This window comes from Chlamydotis macqueenii, chromosome 19 (genome assembly GCF_036417535.1).
Source record: "Chlamydotis macqueenii isolate bChlMac1 chromosome 19, bChlMac1.mat, whole genome shotgun sequence".
NCBI lineage: Eukaryota > Metazoa > Chordata > Aves > Otidiformes > Otididae > Chlamydotis > Chlamydotis macqueenii.
In genome coordinates, this window is record NC_141574.1 from 3,037,427 (window position 1) to 3,043,426 (window position 6,000).

Here is a 6,000-nt window from a genome sequence, read left to right on the forward strand (position 1 = left end):
AATTAGCTAGGCTACACCTTTTACTGTCTTGTAACTTTTTGTAGATGAAACTATAGTGTGTATATTCAAGGAGAAACAAAAATATCTACGAAAGAAGGATATGATATAAACTCTTTCTGCAGTATATTATGTTGTGTATTCAGTATGTAACTCATTTTTGAGGGAGCTTGAGCAGTAATCTTTATGGCAAAAGTAATTTTATCTCTAAGTAGAAATAAAAAATGGGTATAGTAGTATTGGTATTTTATTAGTACTGTATGCCTTGATATATTTATGTATTGAACAACTTGGTGATCTTCTATTGTGGATACGTATTTTGTTTTTAAAGGCATTCTTGGAGTCCTCAATTCAGTGTATGCACGTTTAATGTTGAGATAGTAGGTAACGATTCAAAGTAATATAGTTAGTAGCAAAACAGACTTATGAAAGTTTATTTTCTTGACTAATTGGCTATTTCTCTAAATACTTTTAAATTTAAAAGGTATCCTGTTTCTTGTATTTTTTTTTTCCCTTAAGCTGTACTGGGAACTTATCAGCAAAATGGCTCCATTCAGTGATGTGCTTTTCACATCCGTAAATTATTTTAATGCAATTACTCATTAATAGTTGCAGATGTTAGAAAATCTTTCTGACTCCAGCACTTGTTGGCAGAAGTTCTGATGGATATTCTTATCTTTGTTGATATCTTTCTCTTTTCTTTTGTCTTTTTTATACAGGGAAACATTTAAAGGACATTTACAAACACTGCCTGTGTCTGAAGGCAAAATGGTAATGTACGTTGTTTAGGCAAAAGCATTCAGTCAGTCTGTCTTCTGTAGTCTTAGCTTTTGAAGATGCATCTGGGTGTCTGAACAGCTCACATGTAAAGCGTATGGAGCGCAATGGCTCTGTACATCTGTGTATCATTGTCGTGGATGGGGATGAAGACAAGCCTAGTAACGGGTAAATGTATAAAGAAAATCTAATCATAGCCTTCTATTATAAAAACTGCCCCTAGAGATCAAACAACCTCTTGGTTGTCAAAATTCCCTCTGTGGAAGAAGTTAATATTAGAAGAAATTTTACATCTGCAAGGAAAGATGGTTGTATAATTTCAATAGAATGTGGCTGGAGCCTGATGTTGTTCTGCACCACAAAAAACCTCCTCAAAACCTTTTAAAAAAAAAAAAAAAAGAAAAATCCCAACCAGGTATTGGTACCAAGTTACTATCTCTAGACAGCAGTGAATTACTGAAGTTCATCTGCGCTAGGGGAGGTTGCTCACGTGAGTGTTTTCAAACCTGTATGTGACACCCTGGTTTCATGACTAACAAGTCAATTTGGTCTGCAAATTACTGGAGAAAGCAGCAGTGTTGTCTTTGTCTCACAATTTTTGACTCTGTGGCTGAGCTGCAAACTCAAAAAGGGAGGGGGGTGGTTTGGTTTTTTTTTTTTCAGGTTTGCCTGCAGATTAATATTTCAGCCAGATTAGGAGCTGTACATTTGTTAAAGTTTGCACAAGAAGTAGCAGGATTGCCTCTTCTCCTGCATTTTTTCCCCCAATGTGCTCTTGGCTCATGTTAAGTCAACTGCAGTTTCACCTGACTTATTTTTAACTGAAATCAATTAGAAAGTGTTCACGTAACAAGCATTTTTGGTGGATAGGCATAGATGCTGATTTTTGTCAGAAAGGTGTGACTGGTGTTTGTGAGTCCTTTCATTGACTCAGGAGCTGAGACGCGATGTCTGTCTGCAGATGCTCTGCCTATCTTAAACAATTTTGTAAGTGTAGTCTAGTAGTATAACTACTGCAACTCCTGTACCGTTTCTGGATCAAAAGAATAAACAGTGCTATATAGTTTGAGGTGTATAAGTGAAAAGTACAAAAGAAATACTGTCTGTTTTGCAGGAATATAATTCTAGAAAGCATGGATGAAAAAGATGAAATCTATTTCACATGCTGCCAGTGCAAGACAGTTGTTTGCGTGTTTTAATTAAAGGTAAGATACTTGTCTGAGAGCAAAAATGTGTTTGTGGAATTGATGTGTCAACATAGATGAAGTTCAGTATGAATGTCGGTGAAGATTCAAGCCAACTCACCAATGGAAAACTTGGATTTGGATCATAATCTAGCATAGTTTAGGCTTGTTAGACCACTGGTTCTCATTTTATCATGGTTTAAATATAGGCTTGTATATGTGAACAGTTTTATTTTTTTAATTACTATAGCCGGACATACTTAGTGGAAAAAAGGGTTCTAAGAAAACAATAAAAAACCTGCTGAATTTTCCTGCAATGTGCTTATTTTGAAGTGGGAAGGAAGTGAACTGACATGGATAACATATGAACCTACTATATCTCCTTGATGTGGATATTAAAGGAACCTTGAAAATAGTTTATGGGGAAGTTGTTGGAGGCTTCTAATTTTAAATTCTTAACAGGAAATCATTAAACTGTAGAGGAGCCAACATAACAGACTGTTGCTCTAAAACAAGAGCTAAATGCAGACCATTCACGTGAACTTGTCAGATCTGTTTTTAATGCTGGTATTTTATTTCTTTCATGTTTACTGCAACCCAGATAAATGCATTTTCATCTTTGTGTTATTAATATACACCGGTTCAGTAGTCACGTTCTGGATGAAATGTTAAAGCAATGCTGTTGCGGTCGTACCTCAGGGAACATGAAGAAACTGAGATGATACTCCATCAGGGTGTTAACTCCTTGTGTGGTCAGGTCTTGCACTCCTTCAGCGGCTAGGGAAAAACTTAAAAATATGGATGCTGTTCAGTTTGATTTTCATGCATTACGTGAGATTCTCATGGTTTATCTGAGACTATTGCTGAGATGACTGACGCATTTCACATAGGCTATGCAAAAAGAGCCGTAGGAGGCAGAATAACCTTTGGTCACTGTCAGTTTGGCTTGTTGAAGCTTACTTAGTGGCTGGAGGAAGGAGAAAGATTATTATGTGGCCGTAAGCAATAAGACATGAAGGTTGGTCACCAAAGTCAGTGTTTTACAAATTAAGAAGGCTTTAAGAAGGTGGGTTTGCCAAAGCCAGATGGGCAGTGCTGCTTTCTGCTGTTCTGCGGTGAATAACGTTGTGCCCAGGTTAGGAGCTTTTTACGTGTTTGAGCTATTGATAACTTTGTATTTTTCATCTGGCAGACAAAATTAATTGTGGCTTTTACAGAATAGAACTTTGTGTAACTTGAAAGAAAGCACGCCGCTAGAAAAGCGAGGGCGGGATGCTGGCCACGCAGCGCTGGCTTGTGATGTGGAATTAAGATGAAGTTGAATGTACCTGTGTCAGTTCTTTTTGTTATCTGATGCAGCTGAGGGGAAGGAGTACTGCTGTGAAAATGTTAGTACCTGTGTGAGCCTTCTTCCCTGCTGCTCCTGCCGACCAGGTAGACTTGTTTATTCACTGGGCTGAGTGTAGGCCGTGACACTTCTCTTCTGATTTCAGCTAACCTAACAGATTCGTCTGGGTCTAAACTACAGCTGCTTATCTACTCTGTTTAAAGATGAGGCCATTCTTTTTTTTTTTTTTTAAATGTAACTAATTTAACTTAGCTTAAGCCTATTTGAGATTTTTTTTTTTAAAACAACAGTTAAAAGAAAAACTAATTCTTTTTCATCGACAAAAGAAATTGTGGCCTTTAATTTTGAGAAATGATTTGAATTAGTTGAACCAGAGCAAGCTATAATAATGCCTGTACAGCCACTCTGCAGTGGATTTATTTCAATAACTGTTAGCCAAAATGAGAATAAGCTGTCATCAAGGCAAGTGAATATCTGATTGTATTTGGTTTAGAGATATTTTACATTAAATTACTGTAACTATTCTTCTATTAAAAAAAATTTGCATTTTGATAAGCCACTTAGCCTAACTTCAGCATTCTCTGTCTCTGAAATAGGTGGGGAACTGTGGCGGTTTCTGCTCAGTATTTGCTTCCTTAAAGTACAACAACAAGAAAAGCACTATCTATTTTTATATGCGAGAGAGATGCATTAAAAAATGCTAAATTGCCCTTCAGTTATTGCATATCACTCTGTTTGTGGAGTGTGGAAACTGCAGTGGTACTCTCCAGCAAACTTAATCTTTATTAAAAGTTTTTCTCCCTGCATCTTCAACTTTTGTATACATGTTCCTATTTCTGCAAGCATCTGGTTTAGTTGAATTGAAGTTTCTTGTGAGCTAAAGGATTTCAGGAGAAAATTAGGAAATATGGTTTTAGTTGCTGCAGCATCTGCTGGTTGTGCGCCCTGTAAGTCTTGAAGCACTTTTCTTTTCCAGTGGCGGTTTTGGCAATGTAGTTGTTGCATGCAAAAACATCTTTAATGTATTGTAGTTTGATTAAATTTGTGAGTGTAGGTATGATTTATGTATGGTGCTATTGTCTTGATTGTCAAAGTTGGTATTGACAGAAACAAGGCACTTTGTTCCACTTGACAATGCAAAAGCAATGCTTGGACATAAAAAAAAAAAAAGAGACAGAAATACCTTGGAGTTTGAATGGGAGCTTCTTCTGTCGTAACCAATTATTTTTTCCCCTTTGTTTCCTTAGCTTTTTTACAAATACTGAGCTACCTGGAATATGTTTACGTAAAACATAGGGGTAGGAGTCAATCTGTTTGGTTCTGTTCCTGGAGTAGCCTATGATTTTTCCATTCTGAATTTTTTAAGGAAATATTACCTAATTTGAATGATACTACTCCTTACGTAACAACATCTCTGGCTAAATTTATTCAGCTATTAAATGTGGGGATATTGTACTTTTTGGAAGTGATAGGCTTTAGTTGTTCCTATGACGATGTAGGTCTGACAATATTATGTTGTCATCTTTGTCAATATTTTCAAGTTGCTTTCCTGGTTTTCTAGCTACTTTGTATTGAAAAGTAATTGAAAAAAATCTTTTCACCCCGCTTTATGCGTGCTGTGATGTGGATGGCAGTGGATCTGCTGCAGGCCTGTCTTTAATGTTAATGAAGAGGAAACAGGGATTCATTGTGGTGTTTTGGATTGTATCAAGCTCTAATTAGTCTTCGTCTGTGCATCTTTAGCATATACATTTCATTGTATATGTGGCAAATGTATAAAGTACTCTGTTATGAAACTTAATGGACAGATTTTTAAGGCAGGATTTCTCAGTTTTATGTTTGGCTGATGATCTGATGGTATAAACACCTGTAAAATAGGAAGGGATAGTTATTTTATTGGATTAGTGTGGATTAATTCATTGATGTTTGTAACAGGTTTTCAAATCCCTAGGTGCTCTAGAAATTCAAAGCTTTGTTGAAGTATTTCTCATTTTTAAATACTGTTGACTTTCATGTGGTTAATGGAAGGAAATCCAAAGTACTCGCACTACTTAAGCCAAACAATTATCTGCGTTTTACTGACCGCGGCAGCATTTTTGCAGAATTCAGTAATGGTTTTAGCTGTTCGAGGCTTGTAGTGGGAAGGGGCTCTGGGAGTTGAAAGTGGTAGTAGATAGCAAATAAAGCAATGTCTAGAATTTCAGCTATAAAAATGGAATGCACAAAGCCCTCCAGTATGCAGGGAATGTCTTAAATAGTCCTAAGTGTAAAGGGTGCATCAGCATGTCCTGCAGGATGCGTAATTCCAGGGAAATCACCGGTGGGAATCCTTATTGTCCGAGTGGGAAAACAGGGATTTCAGGCCAGGAGAGGACAAAAGATGGGAGGGGGCTGCAGTAACGTGCTGGGATTCCTGGAGCGATGTGGGGTGTCCTGCGCTTCGAGTTAGCAGCTGGCGGCGCGGAGCTGGTGAAGCGTGCGCGTAGCCTCGGGCAGTGCCGGGGCGGCCGGTACCCGGGCTCCTGCGGCTGGCGCTGCCTGCGTGTGCGCCGGCCGCCGCCAGGGGGCGCCATAGTGCCCGCGGACTCGCCCGGCCGCCCCTTCCGCCGCGGCGGGGCGGGGGGAGCCGGGCGGGGCGCGGCAGGGGGCGCTGCGGCGCGCATCGCCCGCCGTTCCCGCGGGGATCGTGGGAGG